A 21,129-nucleotide genomic window follows, 5' to 3' on the forward strand; every position below is an offset into this window, starting at 1 on the left:
ACAGCCTTTTGTCATTTAGTTCCTAAATACTTATCCCTTCTTTATTACTTAGTGACTGGGGCAAGAATAGAAATTTAACTTCACAATGAAGAGAAATCAAGGACTATAATTCCTGACAGTGACTCCTGCCAGTCTAGCCATCCTACTGCTCTGTCCCAAAGAACATAATACTTTATATTTACCCATAGTGTATCTTAGCACTTTCCAGCTGTGCAACACATTCAGTGTAAGCTGTTTCTTTTACTGGCCACTGTCTAAGGCAGATTTGTTGAGGGCTGATAACCAACAGAATATGTGGATTTTTGGAAGCCGACAGAAGTTGGTTCTTTAGTCTGCACTGTTTTCTTAATGATTTTAATTAGATAGGGGCACCATGAAGAGTATCACATCTCTTTGGACTAAAACTGGAGAAAGCTGGTGATAGCTCTGTGATAATTCCTTTAACTCCTGTAAATCAGACTAGTGTCCACAAAAGCTCAGGCAGCAGATTCAAGCACTGTTATGGCACCCTGACGCTATGGCTGCTGGCTACCTGGTGGCATATCATCATCATTGATTCATTTTTGACCCATTTCCTTCCCTGTTTTTACCCAAGAGGGCTGTTCCCTACCCCATCTGCCCTGTAGCTGTTGCTTTGATGGGTGATGGAAAGGGCATTCAGAAGGTCACCTTCTCAGCTAGGACCCACTGTCCAACAGCAATTCCTTCCGGAGTTGTTAGCTGAGAACAGAAGATGTCTGAGTAACTGTGCAACTTGGGCATTCATTCAAGTGCAGCCAAACTTCAAATGACAGGTCTGTCTTTCTAGCCACTCCACTTACCATTCCAGCTGAACAATGTGGTCCTTCACTGAGAGATGCTCAGTCTTTTTCAGGCTGCAGGAAGCCATGTAAGAATGTCATTACTGGAAAGTGAAGACACAACCAGCAGAAAAAGCGGTGAATCAAACTTTCTAAAGGAAAGATGCATTCACTTCCATTTTCCCTACTGTGAGTTCAGTGAAGACTTGCAGAAACTGGTCCCTGAGTGGAGAAACAGCATGAGGAGATGGAAAAAGGACACCCCCATCTCTTCATGGCTATCCTGAGTATCCTGTGAGGTATCTTAACCAGATATCCCACAAACATCTTTGTGGAGTAGACATGGTATGCTGGGCATGGAGAAAGCACTCCTCATTTAGTTCCATGTGACTCAATGCTCATCAGCAGCATAAACAGGCTTCTGAATGAGGAAAGTGTGTCCGTACCATGTACAGGCTCTAGCACTCAGCAATGTTTTAGCAGAAGGACAGGGAAGAGAAGTTTTTCTGCAAAGGATGAAGGTGCCAGCATTTCTGTTCATCTTGGCCTAGCATTCCTGGGAATTCTTTTACATGGAGGACTGCTGTCTGAACAAGCACTGCTGCAGTGGAGGCTGGGCGTTGTGTGTCAAACTGTTTGGTCTGACAACATCTCGCTCAGCACGCCTAACAAATAATTCCAGTATAACTGACAGTCCCATTTGAAAGCTGCAGTTCTTACAGTGGGTGTTTTCAAACATCCTTTGTCTCTGCTCATGCTGGAAACGCATTTGCTTCACCTCTAAGCACCTTGGGTTCAGTGCTGAACAAATGCAATCCCTACCTGCTACTGAATGGACGGTTACGGTATCTTTGTTCTCTCAGCTAAGGAGGGCCATGCAACATCATCCACAAGAGACACCGTCCCCTTAAACCTGTGAGCAGGAAATACTCTCTGTGAATCAAATTTAAAAATCTGGAAGGGAGGAAGGAAGGGAGGAAGGAAGGAAGGGATTATGGATGCTTTGGTGAGACACTGGCATGTCACCTCTGCTGTAGGTCCTGCTTCAGCAGCCAGTGCTCTCTGCCAAGTCTACCTTGCTACACACTAGCTTGAAGCTACATGTTCCATGTTGCACAGCACGCTGGCGATTCACAGGGTGCACTGATCCCTACAGGCATGCTCTGCTAATCCAGAGAGCATGGCTGATAACAGCACCGGCATGCTGCAAATCCCACAGGGAATGTTTTTTCAAAGTTATCTACCAGAACCACAAATGTTATTCCATCTTTCTGGCCTCAGCAGAAGAGTGGTAGATGCAGCTCTGCATTACGGAAGCATTTTGGAAACGGTTGAGAGATGGTCTGACTCCATCCCAACCTTTGATGTTTCTGGGGGTGGCTTATTACTTTGCCAGGGATGTGTTAATTATTGAACTTAACAGTACGTGTAACACTTGCATGAAACAATGGTTCCAGCAGCAACTGGAAGAAAAACCCACATTGGCTGGGGACAAACACTGTGGGGCTCCAAAAGTCCCAAGAGCTGAATGCCTGTCTGAGGTAGGAGCACATTAGATGTGCCCCTGGCACACAAGGTGTGGGACAAGAGGCAGGTTTGCTTCAATAGCATTTTCCTGTTTCACACTTGGTATTAATAAAGACATGCTCAAAGGCTCCCCGTGCAATTAATGCTGATTGCATCGTGGCGGCATGCGTGGGCCCCAGGTGAGGAAGGGGCCGGGCAACAGCCACCCCCAATATCCCAAAGGGGATGGTCCAGCCTGGGAGCTTCTCTGCAGCCGAGGCTACAGGTGCAGAAGTGCCCTCGGGTTGCAGTGCCTTAAGACCCTCTCCTCCCTCTTGCTGACAGGGGTGAAGCCTCCTCTCTGCTTCTGCCCTGGCACATGGCAACGAGCTATCCATGACTGCAGGAAGAGAGGACTTTGGAAGGTCGGGGACAGATACTTGCCTTATTGAGGTGAGCTGTGCTTCATGCCCTTGGCTCTGTGGATCCCCTCCCCAAGGAGGAGTCTGTGGCTGGAATGTGACATTTCCTTTGTGATCCAGCTGCTGAGGCTGTCCCACCAGCACGAGCCTGCCAGGGACCTGGGTATCCAGAGGCAGAAAGGTCTGGTATAACCTATGTGCAATCAGAATTTTCCAATGGGCACCTTTAGGTAGATATTAGGTCCTGATTAATTAGTTATATGAGCATAATGAGCTGGAGCTGGCTCCAAGCAGCTCATGAAGGAAATAAAAATATAGCTTGAGAACTGAATGGTGCAGAAATATCCATAAGAGTTGTGTGGAACTGGACACGCACAGATGAGGTGTATGATAAGGAGAGTTGACAATGGCTCAAATACCTGGGATATGGGCTGGAAAGTTGGGGTTATACGTAAAAGGAAAGGATAAGAAAAGGGGCAAGGACATTTGGCGATAAGAAGGAGATTGGACTTTGCTTTGGGAAAGAAAAATAAGAAAAACTGATAAATGTTGGGCTTGGAAGAGTGCTACAAGTCAGGGTGACACCAAAAGTAAAGGAATACAGGTTAGAGGTGGGAAAAAGTCACAAGAATATTTGCTGATTTTTTTCTTTATTGTAATAATTGATAGGCTTGAGGCTGTCTTTAACTATGTGAAACAGTCACAACTGTGATTTGTATAAGCAACTATGGCCATTGTTGGAGGAAAATGCCAGATCAGTGCTACTGTAGGCTGTACACCTCAGCTTTGTCCCCTGTATAGCCCAAACCAAGACTGCAAGCACAGTCAGCTGATAGATGCTAGACAATAAAAGTTTAATATTAATAAGATTATGCCTGACAGTTCAAAGGAGCTTTTTAGAACAGGAGACCCTGACCTTTAGAAGGCTGAAATGATGGAGATTGTCTATTGTGATTACTCAGAACTGGGACGTACGGAACCTGAAGCAATCATCCTTGAAAGAAGAAGCAAAATAGCGAGGTGATCAAGATACAGAACAACTTGTGGAGCCGACTGTCAAGATAGGAACTGATAGAAGATTTATTGTGGAATCAAGAGATTATGTAATGTTTAGGTAGATACTATAAATATGTGACTGAAAATCTTGTAAGCTTGTCACTCTCTGCAGAGGTGACCCAACGCTGCTGGACTGATTAAAACTGCAAACCTAGAGTAACCCATAAGAGTTCGAGTCTCTTCTTTTACAGCCATAATTATTACATTATTAAAACTAGATTTTTTTATTTCATTTACTAGTAAAAGACAGTTTTAGCAAATAGCATGGCATAAGGAAGATCGTATCTTTGGTTTTTTAAGCAGCATTTAAGGTCACTGTAAGCATCTTGGATAAAGGAAAAGGTTTATGAAGAAATATACTGGCAACTGAGTTCTCTTTTGTTTAAAAAAAAAAAAAAAACACAACAACAAAAAAACAACTTTCCTGGCTAGCATTTTCTATGCTAGCATTTCTGAATATGTAAATTAAAATCTGTGTACAGTTAGTATAATTTGGGGGGGAAGTATGTGCCTGTCACTCTGAAATTATATTTTTAGCAACTAAAATAAAACATATTTGGTTGCTATTATTACAAAACTATTCGTTCCCAGTCTGTTTTTTATTTGTTCACTGACTATAAAAAATATGTTTTGAATCCAATAAGCAGACCTCACAGCATTCGTACACAGAGCCATCATATTAGTTTGCAAAGAAATTTACAGAATTTACATCTGATTATTTCTTTGAATAGAAGATGAGTACTCCATAGTTAAAGGTTTTCTTATTATTTTTTTAAAAGCAAAATATTAAACTACATTAGTGATTAACATGCTGAACACTTATGGTGGTGATGGTGTTCAATAGCAACAACTCAACCTGTGTATTCTGCCAGGCTGGATATGCCCAGAAGAAGTCAAGCAATAGCTTAATTACTGTCATTATGTCTTATATACTTGTTTAGTTCTTCTGAATCTGGAAATGGCCCTTATTTATATTGGGGAAATACCTCTCATTCATTCATATAAATGAAAGTATATTTCATTTCTCATTTATTTATAGTCTGATGCCATACCTTGAAGATTAGAATCATCTTGTATAAACACCCTGTGTAGTCATACTGCTTACTAGCTGGTAAATAATGCAAAGGTCACTGACCTTGAAAAAAGCTCCTGGTCCATAATTACCATAAAGGAACATCTCTGAGAGAAAGTTTTAAATAGATGCAGCTGGTGTACTCCAGTGGAGTTGCATGGATTGCAAAATCTCTTGGAACTATAATAATACAGATATCAGTGATGTGCCTTCTAAGTGAACAAGCACGGTTTCATTGGCAGAATAAGATTAGCTGAAAATATGCCTGTTCCACAGAAACCAACTTCTACTCAACGAATTCTGACAGGCCAAATTCATCAATCCAGTTCTTCATGCCTTGCAAGTCTCTTCAAACTCCAGAAGAGACTAGTGGCTAAAAAAGATCCTGTCTTTCTCATGAATGAGACAAAGGTAGAAGTCTGTTTAAGCATCTTATCCTACTTACCCGCGTAGCCCTTTGGAAGACACGACAATGCTGCTATGAACAGACTATTCAACATACATAAAGGCCTCAGAATGAGGACGCTAATAGGCAAAATCCAAGGTTTGCGAATATGTAAGGCAGGGCGTGCGGCAGAGCACTGACATGCTCATTCCATGCCAGCTCTCCCCGGAGGCCTCTAGAGGTCACCCTGCTCCAGGAGGACACAGGCGAGCTGGAAAAATCCTTCAGGGAGCATCGGGGAGCTGACACGGATGCAGAAGGCAAAGGTTGCACCAGCACGCTTGGTAAAGCAGTGATTGAACGAAGCAGTCTTTGCAGCTTGAGATGGATAGGAAATACTCGCACCAGGTTCAGGCAAAGGGTAATTTAGCTGTACTTTCCATTTGTAGTGTCTGAGAGTCACACATCAGAGTTATGATAATCTGCCTGCATCATGATACCTCTCCAGTTCTGTGACAGACAAAGGGTCAGCTAAGGAACATGTCGCCTAACACCTTTTTCTGAGACATTTGCATCCTAATAGAAATATCATGTTAGCAACCCTAATTTCCCTTCCATCCACCTCTCTGTCCTTCTCTGACGCTTTTTTGCCACCTGTTGTCCCTCTGCTTTCTGCACTTTACTCAGAGTCTTCTAAGCCTTTTTACTTCATTCACCTGTTTTGTAACTGGAGTCACTCAGCTGCTCACATTTTGTGAGAAGGAAATGGCATTCTGAATGTCACCTAAGAATTACTTAGTATCTGCTGTGGAAATAGGAGTGTGTGCATTGTTCACTTTGGCTGCACGTTCAGTACTGCCCATTTCCAATCACAGGTTGCACATTTTTCTACCTTTCTAATCTCAGATGGCTGTTTCAGGACCTTTCCAAGGCACTAAGTTGCTTTAGTCTGTGCGTGGGACAGAGTTATTGCTGGAAAACGAAGACTTCATGTGTATGAAAGTCCATTTTCCAAATTCCCACTGTGAAGACATAGAATGTTTGCTTCCCTTTTTATGTGGTAAGGCTAAATTACAAATGCACAATGTATTGCATTTGCAGATACTAGTTCTTGAGGGCAAGACCAGGATTAGAAAAAAGGATGGATGTGTTTGTTACTGCCTTGTATGAACTGTAGCACAAGCTAGTCATCATCAACAATATTCCTGGGAGATTTGCATTTAGCCCCAGACATTGACTTTTACATATGTACAAATATTATTGGTCCCAACTACCTTTCTTCCTAGAGAATCACTCCACACCTCACACTAGTAATGGTAATTACTGGGTTATCTCAAGAAGGTTCAAAATTTCATCTCTCCCCCAGCCCTGCCCCAGCACATGAAGTCTTTATCAGGAACATTCAAACAGATTCTTAGAGGGCATCTTAAGAAGGTAATACAGAATGTTAAGCTCCATATTTAACAGACGAGTTCCATGGGGGATATAGAAGGTATTTCCTGTAATTAATTTAATATGATCCAATACTTATCAAATCTAATGAAGAAAGTGTGTCCTTACCATTTCCAGGTCCCGTTCAGAGCAGCATGTTAGTTGAAGTGTAGCAATGAGAAGATTTGCTCTGAAGGATTAGTGTTCTGGCATTTCTGTATGTCATCTGCCAACATTCCTAGGAGCTCTCCTTTTACCCAGGGAACAGCAGAATGAAGCTACACTTCCTACATCATACCACATACACTGATGGTTTACAGGCAATACTGATCTTTCCAACATGCTCTTGTAATTCTGAGAGCATGGCTATTGGTATTTGCAAGTTGCAGGTCACCCAAAGATTGGGTGTATCTTTTTGATACACTTTTTGAAATGAGGGTACCAATCAGCTCAAGAAAACGCAGATTTTGTTCCAGATCCCTTTTTATGGAAAAATGGTAGGCTGTGTTTTGTGGATGAACTACCAGGAGTAGCAAGGACAAGTACTCTACGCTCAGCTGACTGATCTCTGAAATGGAATTATCTTTGCTATCCAGAAAGAACTGTGTTAAACTCAACTCATTGCCCCATGTCAATAGTAAATGCAGATTAATCTCCTGAAAACTCTTTTTTCAATGTGATCTGTCAATAGTCTTAAACCCCACATAAAGAAGTATTCTGTTCTCCCTTGTGATGAGTCATTTTATTTATGGGATACTAACTGGGCAGAGTCACCTTGTTAAGTTTTCTGAAGTCTGCTCAAAACCTTAGCTTCCCATTTTTCTTAGATAATTAGTGAGGAAGCATGAAGTAAGTAGACATAACCTCTAGTTCCAATATTCTTTACAGAGCTACCCTTGAAAACACCACAGCTGGATACACTCCAACTTCTATTGGCTGTCTCTTAGGAGAATGACGTGAACCTCTGATCAGTTAAACCGGGCTTGAGGAAAAACTGTCTTCTGATCCTTCTGCCAAAACTTATGGTTTCTCTTTCTATTTAATTTTCCTCAAATCATAGATTTACGGTGATTTCTTCTGAACTGTCAGTACACAGATCTAGCAATGTCTATAGCCTGTAGTATCTCATTACTGCCTACTCTGTTTACACCTGCCACAATGAAGTGTTAACCTACTCATCCATAACAGCTGAATGACCTAGCTCTGAGGATTTTTAATCCCATAGGTGACATTATTCATTTCAACCTCCCCCTTCATGTCTGAAACCTTTACATTTTCCATTGCAATGTATGCATTCACATTTTAAAAATATTTAGGTGGTTTTATCATATAACACTTTTTGAACCTTACAGGTCTTGTTCCAGATCCATTGTGAATGTCAGGTCATCACATAACACCTGAACGTATGTAATGACTTGATCCACATGACTTAGGACTGCCTTCCCATAAATTCCCAATGAGATCTGTGGATCTCTCTGACCTTGCATTCTTTTGACCACGTGGTCAGCAAAAACTCACTGGTGCATGAACAAAGAGACCAACCTCGTACCCGCTGGCTGTCTCAGACATAGTACAGCTTATTGGATTGAATATTTAGGAAGAATAATACAGTTCCTCATCAGCAACTGAAGAGTCTCTTCATCCAACAGGAGTGCTACAACTGTAGTACTGCCAGAGCCATGGTTGATTGGATTTTTAACTTTACTGCAATGCCTATTACACAAGGTTTTTTTGAGAGAATACTCTGCTTCAGATCTGCCCTTCTCTCTATGCAAAGGATTGGGCTCTTGAACCTTTTATGAATAAAGCATCCTGATGTTTACCTGGCTTTGATGTGGATTTTAGGTCATTCTGCTGGAGTATAGATCAGGTGGTTTAGGAATCCCTCTTTACCAGTAGATTAGCTAACTTTATATGACAATAATAAAAAAAAAAACCAACCACATTTGTGGCCCATGAGCTTGCTTCAAAAACTGGTGTACAGCCATTCTTCTTGGACTTTGAAGAAATCTCTGGGCATAATGGCCTGTAATTCTTACTTCAAAGATTCAGATCTCCTTTGGTGATCTTTAAGTGGCTTGATCATGGTTTCCTCATGTCTTCAGTTCCTTCTGGTTCTATCCTGTACTTTTTTTTGCTTTATCTTGCCTTTGTTCAGCTATAGCTTTTGCTATTCTGGTTTTATTCAAAAAATTTTGTTTTCAGTGTGAGCTGGGCTGAATGCTTTCAGCTACATGGAAATGACAATGACTGCCCAGTCTGGGTTTATATGATTTGAACTGGAATTAACAATTCCAATCTTCCTTCCTTCATGGTGTGTTAATGTTGATCTGTGTCAGTATTAGCCCTTTCAGAATTTTCCATCACAATGCTTTTTTCTCTATGAACAATAACATTAACATTCTGCCCTGCTGCTCTTAGAATGTATACCAAACCTGTTTAGATAACGTCTAGAAGCAGTTTATTTCTTGGCTAATGAGTCTTGCTCAAGCAATCTTTGATCCTGAATACACCTACCTAACATATCTGTAACCACTTGTCTGTGCAGCCTCATTACTGAGCAGTTTCTTCCTGTTTTACAGCAACTGTGTGTGAAGTTGTGCTCTACTCTGCTTTTGTGCTTGAAATCATTGTACTTCCTGCTATCTTACCCTTATAAAAAAATCTTTCTTCCCTTTTCCACCATTCCCATCCCTAAATGCTTCCCTTTTATACCCTCTAACACCCCTGATCTTGTCACAAACTGGCTCAAGTTAACCGTCAAACAAGCAGATATAGAATCAGCCAGTTGTACTGCAGCTGCACATTTGTTGGGCATCCTTAGGGTTCGGCTCCTTCACAATACCTTGCTAAGCAGCCACGTCTTAGCAGGAAACAGACCCAGGTCTGCTAACTGTTCTCTTGTCTGCTGCTGTGGTCCACAAATCTTCAAAGTTGAACACTGGTCTACATGAAGCAGCCTGTATCCTAATGATTACAGCACTTCCACAGTATGTTATTTGCTGGTCACTCAGGCTAGGGAGAGCCCACAACACAGCCATTTCACTGTCTCAGCATGTGCTGCAATTGCTAGGCGTTTCCGCACCATACACTTGATTACATATCCTGGAATCCAGATAAGATTTTCAGATAACATTCCATCTGACCTAGATCCCAAACGATTTAGTGAGCAAAAAGGCATCTGTCTTGCCAGGTTGAGGCTGCTTCTGGGTGAACATAACACCTAATGCTAAACATCTAAGAGCAGTTCCAGCTGTCACTTATTTAGGCAATACGAGGTTTAACTAGCGCTACAGAAAAGGCCGTCAGTGTTGCATTTAATAGAATTTAGGCAGTTGCCAATCTCCTCTACTTGTAATATCAAGGTTTATAATAGCAGAGGGTGCGACTCTCTGCTTGTTCAGTGGTCCTGTGCCACTCCCCCTCTAGGCTTGTTTTCTTATGATAATGCTAACCTTCTAGCTGGCCTTAGCTGGCCTGGAAGAAGTGCAACAACCACTACTAAAGATGTTTTGGCAGTGTCTTATATAACTAGTGAATGGCAAGCATGTTTGGAAAGCTCCACAGTCTGACTGGCTCGTAAGACATGAATCTTAGCATTTCTCATCTATTTTAAACGCACTAATTAACCAGTCAGTGTTGACAGATAGGAAGCTTGTTGAAAAGTGAATCAGTCAAAGAAGAAGGGAGAAGAACTCTTCAAAATAGATAAGATTCAGAAAGACAAATTGTCCTACTTTGGAGTCTTATGTCTGCTTGTCTAATACAGTCTGAGTTACTAAGCCAAATTCTGACACATTTAGACACCCATTCCCTCGGGTATCAGTGCAGATAGAGAAGACATCTAAAGATCATTTGGCTTATGAAAGATACATATGTAGTCAAGAACTCTTTTCTAGTCAAGAGTTGTTGAGTTTCAGAAACAACTTAAGCAAAAATTTCATCAAATTCTCAAGCATTTTGTCTTCTGAATAACAGAAATTCCTGGATGCCTGTGTGAGGCAATGTCTGGATGATTGCCAATGAACTCCAAATCTTTGCACAAAATAAGTGCAATGGTCCCCTTTGGACAATTATTGTGACATAATTCTAAAAATGTTCTGTTCTAATTCAGTGTCATCTGAATAATTCCATAGGTCTTTGATATTCTTTCCTTCTGCTGTGTTACTACTGTGTGGACAAAAGGATGGCACAAAACTGTGTTCTCTCCCAGGGATCAGATCTGGAATGGAGATGGCATAACAGCAGTACAGACAATACTAGCCTGGGGGTGTCTGCTGTTCTGCTCTCCATACATCGTGTGTGAAGAAAAGACCTGGGATAGAAAGAAAATTGGTTCTTTTTTTGTCCCATCTTGCAAGGGGAGAGCTGTCTTGCTCTCACTGGGTATTTCTGGGTAAGTAACAGTCTGTACATCTTTCTGCCTCAATGCAGACTAAGCATTCTTTGTTGGCCTGTGAATGAGTTAACCTTGATCTTGTGTGTTGTTAGACTTGTCTGACAGCCCAGAAGCAATGTGTGTACTTCTTGGTGTTTGATTATGACAACATAAGTCAGGCTAAAAGAAGATATGCAGTGTTCCTCTTTCTCTACAATGCTGGTTGGCCTGACTTTGAAGAGTTTGGTATCTCTTGAGGGAAAGGGAGTACCAGCTTCCGCTCACCAGAAAACAGTATCCTTGCAGACAGATACTGGGAACTCAGCAAGCATAGCTGTTCAGACCATCCATAATGTTCCTGCTACGGACAATGGGAAAGGGTTGTTCTTCCTCCTCTGTAGGAACAGGTAACCAAAACTACAACTGTACTCCCAAGAACCTCTAACGGAGGGATAGCAAAGTGTTTCTGAGCATAGACCGTGCTGATAAGTGATATCTTGCATTGTGAAGTTCAGGAACATTTCTCCCATGGTTTTGCTAAATTAAGGCTTGTAAGGCATTTGGTATTAAAGGCTGAAGGACAAAGAAAGTGCTGCAGCCATGTGACAGTTGTACCTGTGCTTTGCCTACTATATGATGCTGGTGCTTCTCTAAGCAACACTGATGCCACCTACAAGACCTCCCTCTAGCAGTATTCAAGGGAGGACAAAGTGTGTGTTTGGAGACCATATCTACCACCTCAATACTGCTGTCGAGAAGGGAAATCCACACCTCAGGGCAAAATAAATGGTGGAGAAATCTCTCTCCCAGGCACTTTCTTATCTGATCACATGAGAAAATCTTCAGTCTCCTGTATCAAAGAACATTTTTTCCTAGCAAAGAAAGCTGAGGATGTGATGGAACAGGGTACAAGAGGGCAATTCTGATGGGCATTTTCAGAAAAGTTTGTGGGAAAAGTAGCTGGTCTGTATATCACATAGAGATTTCTTCCTAGGAAGACTTCAGACTCCGCACAGCAACAGTAAGACCAACCCTGAAGGAAAATGTTAGGAGTATCACAAGTCATGTGTGGGTACATGTGGGTGTAAGTGAGTACATGTGTGTGCATGTGTGCAAGGAGAATATTTCTTAAAATGAACTTAGGGTGTCTGAAACAAACTTATAAATCCTTCAGTTCTTATATTTGGCTCAGATCATATTCCATGTGCAGCTGTTAGAGCCAAATGTTTCGCTCACTCCTCAGAGAGCTCAAAGCTCTCCTTCATATCTTAAGATGTCAGCGAAACATTAGCTTCTTTCTGTTGAAACCAAACTCCAAGGAGCAATGACACTAGCATCCATAAAAATAACTGTCTGGGCTGGGGTCCTTACAGGAGTACTTGTTGTTAGATTCTTGAGCCCAGTATAGAAAAAGCATTTTCATAACATGTCAGACCCTGCAGGGCCCCTATTTCAGCTTGGTCCATTTTAAGAAGCTATTGTACGCTTCTTGTGTGGCAGGGAAAGGCACAACTTGGATGCTCCCAACTCAAAACTACTGTGACTTCATGCACTTCCAGGATGTCCTTTGCGCCTTCTGCCTACGGTAAACACGTGACATAAGCCTCTAAGAAACAGTATTTTCTTTGAAAAGCGTTGTTGTCATTATTACTACTGACTGACAGCTACAGGTCCCACTTGGGATCAGCTGAGAAGAGGCCATGGCACGGAGAGCCTGGAGCCCAGGTGCTGCTGCTCTGGTGCCAGGGCAGCTCTGCTCCCTGGAGGGAGGATGCCCCCCTGCATGGGCAGGAGGCTGGGCACAGGCAGCTCCAGGCGCAGCCGCTGCGTGTGGCACTCCATGCATCCATCATCTCGTGGCTGCTGAGCCATGGCCTTGGATGCTCACTGGGTTCAGACGCTGAGATGAGCACAGCTGGGCCTGCTCACAGCTGAGCAGATTCTGCTTGTGGGGGGCAGTAGGGACACACCATTAGCAAAGCTACTGGAGCCCATGAGGCACTATAGTTTGTGTGTGAAAGATCTTGTTCTCTGCCTTTTTGGTAACTGTATTCTGATCCAGAGCCCTTTTGTTCAATTTCTCTTATTTATCTCAGAGAGAGATTTTCTCTAAAATTTCTCCCGTTTTTTAAACAGAATCTCTATTCAGAGTTAATTTTGGCTAGATTATTCAGACAAGACCACTTCCTATATCTATCAAAAGCACACTACTGTCTCTTTCAGGCAGTGAACATGGATTCATAGGCACAGATGTAGCAGGATAATACTTTCTGGGGTTCACAGGAGGCTGTAGTCATAATTATAGTGTGAAACATTATGCTCATTCACTGTTAGTGCATCAAGTGAATCTTCTTGACTGATACAGCTAGAGACAGCCTCTGCTTCCTTCATGCTAGAATCACATTGCTGGCTTGTCAAAGTGAGACTCGCTAGTACCATGAGGTCTTTCTTCATTGCATTGTCTAGATGAAGTCTGGTGAATGTAAAAAGAATATTGGAATGATGAGGTTGTCAAAGCTTCCATCGTCACCACCCCAGCCAAAGGTAGTACTATCTCCACCCCTTATTCATACCATTTAAGTCATGCACTAATCTCACACTGTCCAATACATCCTTATTAACCACTACCCCTTTCCTCATCTTTTGATATATATACAAATGTAACTTCCTATGACAGGGATGGTCTGTGAGCCACCCTGTAAAATATCCATAAAATACACATAAAATGTCCATTGAGTTCATTAGTCCATGACTTGGGTTCCATCTATTATGGTGGTCACTTAGGACAGGAAAGACTGTGTGTATTTTGGAGTTATTTGGCACCAAATCCAGCTCAGGTTGGCTCACTGCTGCACTTGCATGTCTTCTTGTGAATCTAGTCCTTCACTGGTTTGTGTGGTTCCTGCTATAACAGTTCCTGTATTATGTGACACAAATCATGGGCTACAACAATTTAAAGGTATATCTGTTACAGCCTTCACCCCTTGACCCTTTGGATGATGGTTTAATATTTGCAATGGACTCCTACCCTTGCCCTTGCATGGGTGTATATGAACAGCTTCGGTCATTCTTCAGGATCCTGAAGGAATTTTTGTGTGATCTGTGTTGGAGTTCAGCTTCAAAACCACTTCATTGCATGTCAATAGTGTAAGGAACTCAGCACAAATTAAGGGTAAAGACCTTTGTTTAAATGCATTCGACACCTTCAAAGTAAACGTTGGTGCACATCTGTTTGCTACTAAGAAAATGATCCTTTATTAGAAAGCAATTCACACACAGTTTGCATTCAGTTAAGGTAGGATAAGTGGAGAAGAGCATAGTTAAAATATCTGAGACAAAGGAGTAGGTGGCTATATCAATTCTGGCAGGAAAACTTCTCCAACCTGGCAAAAAAAATGGTATGTCTATCTTTATAATAAATGTTTTCCTGCATATGTGTCATATATCAAACAACTATATTCTAGACCCACTGAGACCGGTTTACAATATAGGATCATAATAATAACATTGATTTACAACAGGCTGTGGCTTGAGCAACCAAAGCAAGCTGAAACATAAATTACACTGTATGTATTTATATGTGGTTAAAGGGGGTATGTTGATTACAAGGTATAATTTATATAGCTATGATTTGTTTTCCGTTGAGATGATGTGATGTATTTCTATATCACGAGACAAAATTAATGTTGCTGCCTTAATTATGTACTGTGAGAACTGGGTCTTGTGGGACTGTGAGCAGGATCTGGTAGCAGATATGCTGTCTGCCTTTTCTATGTTTCCCCCCTGGAAGTCTGTAGGTCACTTTGCAGCATGCCTGTGCCAGTTCTTTCAAGCAGAACACCACCACCACGTCTGGCAGCGCTGAAGCTGTGGAGGAGGAGTGTGGGTATTTCTGCACCAGCCTACTGTCAGCAGGGTACCATCCGTCAATGCCCCTAAAGAGCTGTTTTCATTCCACCAGCCAGACCATGCTACTTTCAGAATAATGATCCTGGTTCACATAGCTTTTGGCTGCCTTTTTCTGCCTTCTCATAGATTCAGAAGTGGGAAGTTTGATACTAAATAAGAGTTGGCTATTGCAGTGTTTCTTGGGTGGATTTGAAGTTGCCTTCTATGGAAATACCGGAGTATTGTCTCTTCATATCGTTAGGGGTTTTTGTTAATTCCTAAGAAAAAAGTAACATATTGCTCAGAGGATGGGAGGCCAGGGGTGGAGGACTTTCATTTTCAGATATCAAATAAGACAGTCAAAAAAGTAGAGCACAGTAAAACAGCAATTTATCCATCATGTCTTCTGAGGTCCGTTGCCTTATTAGACAATTCCTATTAGCCTGGGTGGTTAAACCAAATATGAGATATCAAACTCATGTGATGGTATACTGTAAATGTAATTTTTGAACCAAGGCAGTGGAATCTGAGTTTTCCACTATTACCTCATTTATCACTGCTGTAATGACTCCCTATTTGGCTGTTGTCAATTTATTAAGAGGCTTATGCTTATTAATCAGGCTATAAAATTTGACAGTCCATCTGGTCTTAGACACTTGTCTCAGTTTTTTTCTCCTTTGACTGTGCAAGGAACCTTGTTAATGACAGACTCGGAAATCTGAATTTTAGATACTGGAAGCTCAAAGATAATCCAGTCCCAAACTCCTTCCAGATGCAGCCAAAGAGGACGTTTTGGGACCTGATAACTTGCCAAGATCTCAGTGCATTAACCTTGGAGGGTGGTTTCCCAGGAGAGCTAGCAGTTTCAGATCTACTTGGTGTGTTGTACAAGCTTTCGTTCTGCCTTAGTACCCAAAGTATGGAAAAAGAGGCACCAGTGTTTTTAAAAGGTTTCAAGAATTATTTTAAGGAACCCAAATCTGAAGAAACTGTATCCAGGAATATAATTACTGAACACGTAGTAAAATATCCATCAGAGGTCTTTGTGGGCACCAGGAAGGACAGGATATAGTTATTCTCACTACACTATTCCTACTCACTCTCTGACTCCTTTTTGAGCTCCTGTGACATCTAGGTACCTCCTGGAATACTCAGCAATCTGTCATGCTGTGTGGAAAGGGTACGTGTCTGAATGTCTCAGTCACTCGCTGCTCCAAACCAAGGCTAAACCAAACACAGTTAGGTCTGACCTAGAAGAAGTGACAACTAAAATCAGAACTACCTCCTGGATTAGCTGTCAGAAAAGAGTTCCTGCAAGCTGTCCTCTGTCCATACCTGTTCTCTGAGAGCTATGACCTCTGTTGTCACCCAGCAGCAGGTCCTTTGGCTTTTCTCCACGCTCAGATTCCTTCCTGCTGTTTCACAGGAGACTTGGACAGGACCACATGATTTGTTTCTCTGTTCAATTCTACATTCAGACTCATCATGACCATCATTAGTCCTTTTTGTTTTGTCTTTCCTCTGGTTTTGTTTGCATCCTTTTCATAAATCAGTGCTCAAGCTGAGTATGAACCTGGTGATGGCAGAGAATCATCTTTCCTTGATAATTATGCCACCTGGTGCCCGAAACCTTCCAGTGCCCAGTGGTGTCTCAACTGGATGTGTCCCTCTGACTCATGAGAACATATTATGTAGGTTTATGCCTCACTTCTGTGTTCAAGACTGAAAAGAAGAAATGTCACATTAGAATGGCTTTGGTGCTTTGCCAACCTTTGTCTCAGTTGATTATGTTCATGACCCCCCTCTGAAAATATTAGCGTGCCTAATTGGGTAACTACAGAGGTAAAATTGACTAAAAGAAACTTGTTAAAGGAGAACTGAGCTACTGGATAATCTGTGAATTGCTCAGATTTGTTTTGTTTGTTGTGGAATGAAATTAAATACTCCTGAAGATGTGCTGGAGTGCAGAGATATTACTGTGATGCACCTGTTCCTCTTTTACTGTCAAATATGGTGTTAAATTTCTTCTGTGATTTACTAACAGGCCATGTCTAGTGAACTGCTGCTGATACAGCATAAACTCTTGCTATGAAGCATAAACTGTGCTATTAAGAACCCTGTTGCTGAGAGTTACAGCAATTTCCATTTTCACAGAATAGTCAAAGGTTTGAGAATGTACATCGATGTGGGACCTTGCACAGAGATAAGAACTGCTGTGCCAGGAAATCAGCCTGGTTGTGGTTACTCTTTTGTCATATTGATCATTACAGAATTATAAAAGCATCATTTTTACAGCATAATTTTCTCCATGTTAGCATCGACAAAAAAAGCAACCCAAAACAAACAAAAAACCAACTTCCTGAAAAATTATTTTTGTTACAACACTGAAATGATCTGACTCCATGGCAGTTTGAAGACCAGTTTAAGTACTTGAGCAAGCAGACAGATTGAAAGGCTGTGATTTGTATGCTGCCCTGTTGGATGCTTCCATGGCAGAGGTCACCTATTTTGAATTGCAGTGCTATTTTTGAGTATCTTGGCAGTCATGATAGCCAGCAGATAATAACTGCAGCTAAAAGATATAGGATCCAGTTTGTATGATCCTGGGAGCTGGTTGCTGAGCATCCTGTCTTGAGGACAATGTTCTTTAAGGATATCAGTAGATGCTGAATAAGGAATAAGGAGTCTGTCCTTCCAGCAAGAATACCCTCCCAAGATATCAGATTGAGCTGAGCCTTAAACCCTTCAGATTGAAATCCAGTTCTAAATGTTTGTATCTGTCTTTCTGTAGGAAAACTAGGAAGAGTAGTGCAAGGTATGCAAGGTCACCAACACAGCAGCAAAAGCAGACATACCATTTTGCCTTCCTGAAATCAGCTTGTCAGTTCGAAATGTCTGGAACAACAGTGTGTCACACTTTTGTGGTCCTTCACAGCTGATTTGTATTAATGTTCTTCATGAGTTGACTTTCTTGGCTGTGAACAAACAAGCAAAAAAAGGTTTCTCAGAAAGATAGCGTGATACTCCATGGGCCAAAACAAATGTGAATATTCTTTAACATCTTCATTAACAACCTAGGGGCTGGAATAGAATGCACTCTCAGCAGACTTGCAGATAATACAGAACTGGGAGGAGTGGTTGATACACCACATAGTTGCACTGCTATTCAGAGGGAGCTTCACAAAATGGTGAAACAGGCTGACGTGAGTTCAGCAAATGGAAATGAAAAAGCCTGTACCTGAGGGGGAATATCCCCATGTAGTACTGCAGGTTTGGGGTTGAGTGGCCAGAAGGCAGAAAAGGACCTGGCAGACACCGAGCTGAATGTCAGCTGGCAATGTGCTTTTGTGGCAAAGGAGGCCAAGAGCACCCAGGGCTTCATTATGAAAACCATTTCCAGCAGGCTGAGAGCGGTGACCCTCCCCCTCTACTCAGCTCTGGTCAGACATCATCTGGAGTGCTGTGTCCAGGTCTAGGATCCCCAGTGCAAGAAAGGAGTGGGCATCCTTGAACAATTCCTGTGAAGGATCATAAGGATGTCTAAGGAATTGGGGCATCTGACTATGGAGAGAGGCTGAGTGAGCTGGGATCGTTTAGCTTCAAACAAAAGAATCCTCAAGGGAATGACGTCGATGTTTGTAAATATCTGATTGTGGGGGGAGTAAAGAAGTCAAAGCCAGACTCTTCTCAGTATGCAGTGACAGAGCAAGAAGCAATAGGCACAGATTGAAATGCTAAGAAATTCCACTTAAACATAAGAAAAAGGTTTTCTATTGTGAGAATGTTCCAACACTGGAACAGTTTACCCAGTGCAGTGTCTATACTTAGAGTATATATACTTATATACTATACTTATAAAATTAGGTTTATATTCAAAACCTAGCTGAGCATCTTGTTCTAGTTGACCCTGCTTTGAGCAGGAGGGCTGGACAGATAATGCCCTGAGACCTGTTAGGACCTCATAATTCTGTGACTCCATGATTTCATATAATTTTGTTTTATTTAAGGTTATAGAGGGCAAGTTCAACTCCATAAAGGGTTACTGGGCACTAGCGACAATATTTGGTATTTCAATACAAGTCCTTTATAACACCAGAGGGACTGAAATGGTTGTAGCCATCCCACAGACTTCCGTAACACTGAGTAAAATAAAGGAGAGAACATGAAGCCTTTAGTTTACATTTTACTCTTGTGAATCTCTAAAAACGTTTGTATTTGAAGTGTAGGAAAGGTTGAAGTCTAAGTCTATTTACTGAAAGGCAGATATACTTTATAATTAGCCATAATCGATTCTGCTTATTGTGGATGATGTCACAAAGAATACACATTTATTTTATGACAATCACAAAATATTTTAAATCACAGATTTTATTCATTTATTAATAAATTCTTATCTTGCAGTGTTTTGCACAAACTATTGAGACTGTGGATTTTTTTTGTATAGGAAAACTCCAATTTTTTAAAAATATACATATCAGTTGGGTTTTCTTTTATAAACAGTACATTCAGGAAACACTAAATTCCCACACATTACCCTGTGCAGAACTCCACTAGACACCCTATAAAGTACAAAGGATTATCAGGATCAAAATGGAATATTAATAGAGGTGGAATGGAAAATTAATTTCTCCTTGCTTTGTGATTTGCTGCCGTACATGGATGACAGGAGTCACTTTGCATTGACACACTATTTCTGGAGTCACCCTGCCTGTCAGCTGGTAAGTGCTGATGCAAAGGTAACTGATCTTGGGAAAAACATGGATCCATAATAGGCATAAATTAACATCTCTGAGAGAAAGTTTAAAATAGATGAATCTGATACCTTGTTTGTATTGCATAGACTTCCAAGTCCATAATAATCTTGATGTGAAAGTGATGTGTATTTCTTAGAATATATGAGCTCCGTTCCCTTTCCTACCATCAGAGTTAGATGAACATGTCTCGGTTCCACAGAAAGTATTTTTTCTTGAGGCACTTTAGTTCTGTAAGACTAACCAGTGAAACTGCTTTAACCCCAGTAATCTGATGCCCAGGAAGAAACTGTATCTGACTCCTGAGATGTAATTTAAGGCTTGATAATGGCAGGATTTTTCACAGTGGGGAATGTTCACCATTTGCACATGCTGCTGGGCTCTTTCAAAATAAAGAGTACTTGTATGAATGTGTATTATTTAAGCAGTGACGAGTGGGGGTTTGCAATCTTTAAAGGTAAATGTATAACTTCAAAAGAAAGAATGGTGGTGAATCTCTGGGAAACATCTGAAGAGAAGACCTACCAGGTGCAGGCACAGTCTGTGTTTTTCCACCCATTTCATGCCCGTTCAAGTAAGTACCTCAGTGCCTGTCTGGCTGGGTACTGAGAGAGTGCTTTGGGAAACAGATCCATTTGCCAAATATCTGCTTTGCCCTGGCACTGCAGGAGGGGCAGGTGGGCGGCATCTGGTGCCTCCTGGCACCCCAAGTCCTGGTGAGCTGTGGTGCCAAAGCAAAGGCCTGAAAAACAACAAAGGAAGGGAAAGCAGAGGTACTGGTGGGACTGGGAGGACACTCCTGGAATAGCTGAGGAAGTGTGTGCACACCGGGCACTGAGTGAGCAGCTCTTTCACAAACAGGTAACTCTGAGGTGCAGATAGTCTCAGCGTGACGTTTGTGCAAACAGCCATGAAGCACAGAGCAGGGAGATGGTGGTCCTCCTCACAACACCAGCCTGACCACTGGAGGAGCCCATTCTGTCCAGAATCAGTTTTGGGGAGTCTTGGGTGGAGTGGAAAACACTGTCAGTCAGTGACCGTCGAGTCACTAAGGGGATTGATTTGGGAAGAAAGAAATCCTTCTCTCTGAAAAGTGGGCGTCAGTGTTCCTGCTGAGCGGTAAAGGCTTTTCCACTGCTTGCACCCAGCTTTGCTTTCACTCCCCTCTCCACTGCTTTTTGGTTTTTCCAGCCTCCTGCTTGCTACTGTACACCTCTGTCTCCCTGTCTTCCCTATTCCACCCCATTTATCTGCTCTCCAACCAAAGCCTGATAGTCACTCCGTGTGGCAATGGAGAGCTGGAGAGCGCTGCCAGTGTAACACTCCTGTCACAGCGTGCGCTGCTGAGGCTTCTGCCTCTCTCTGCTGTGAAGGACGGATTGCTCTGCCTGAACACGAAGCTCTAAGCGCTGCCTCTTGGCACTTCACAATCAATCACCA

The sequence above is a fragment of the Falco peregrinus genome, chromosome 2 (genome assembly GCF_023634155.1).
Source record: "Falco peregrinus isolate bFalPer1 chromosome 2, bFalPer1.pri, whole genome shotgun sequence".
NCBI lineage: Eukaryota > Metazoa > Chordata > Aves > Falconiformes > Falconidae > Falco > Falco peregrinus.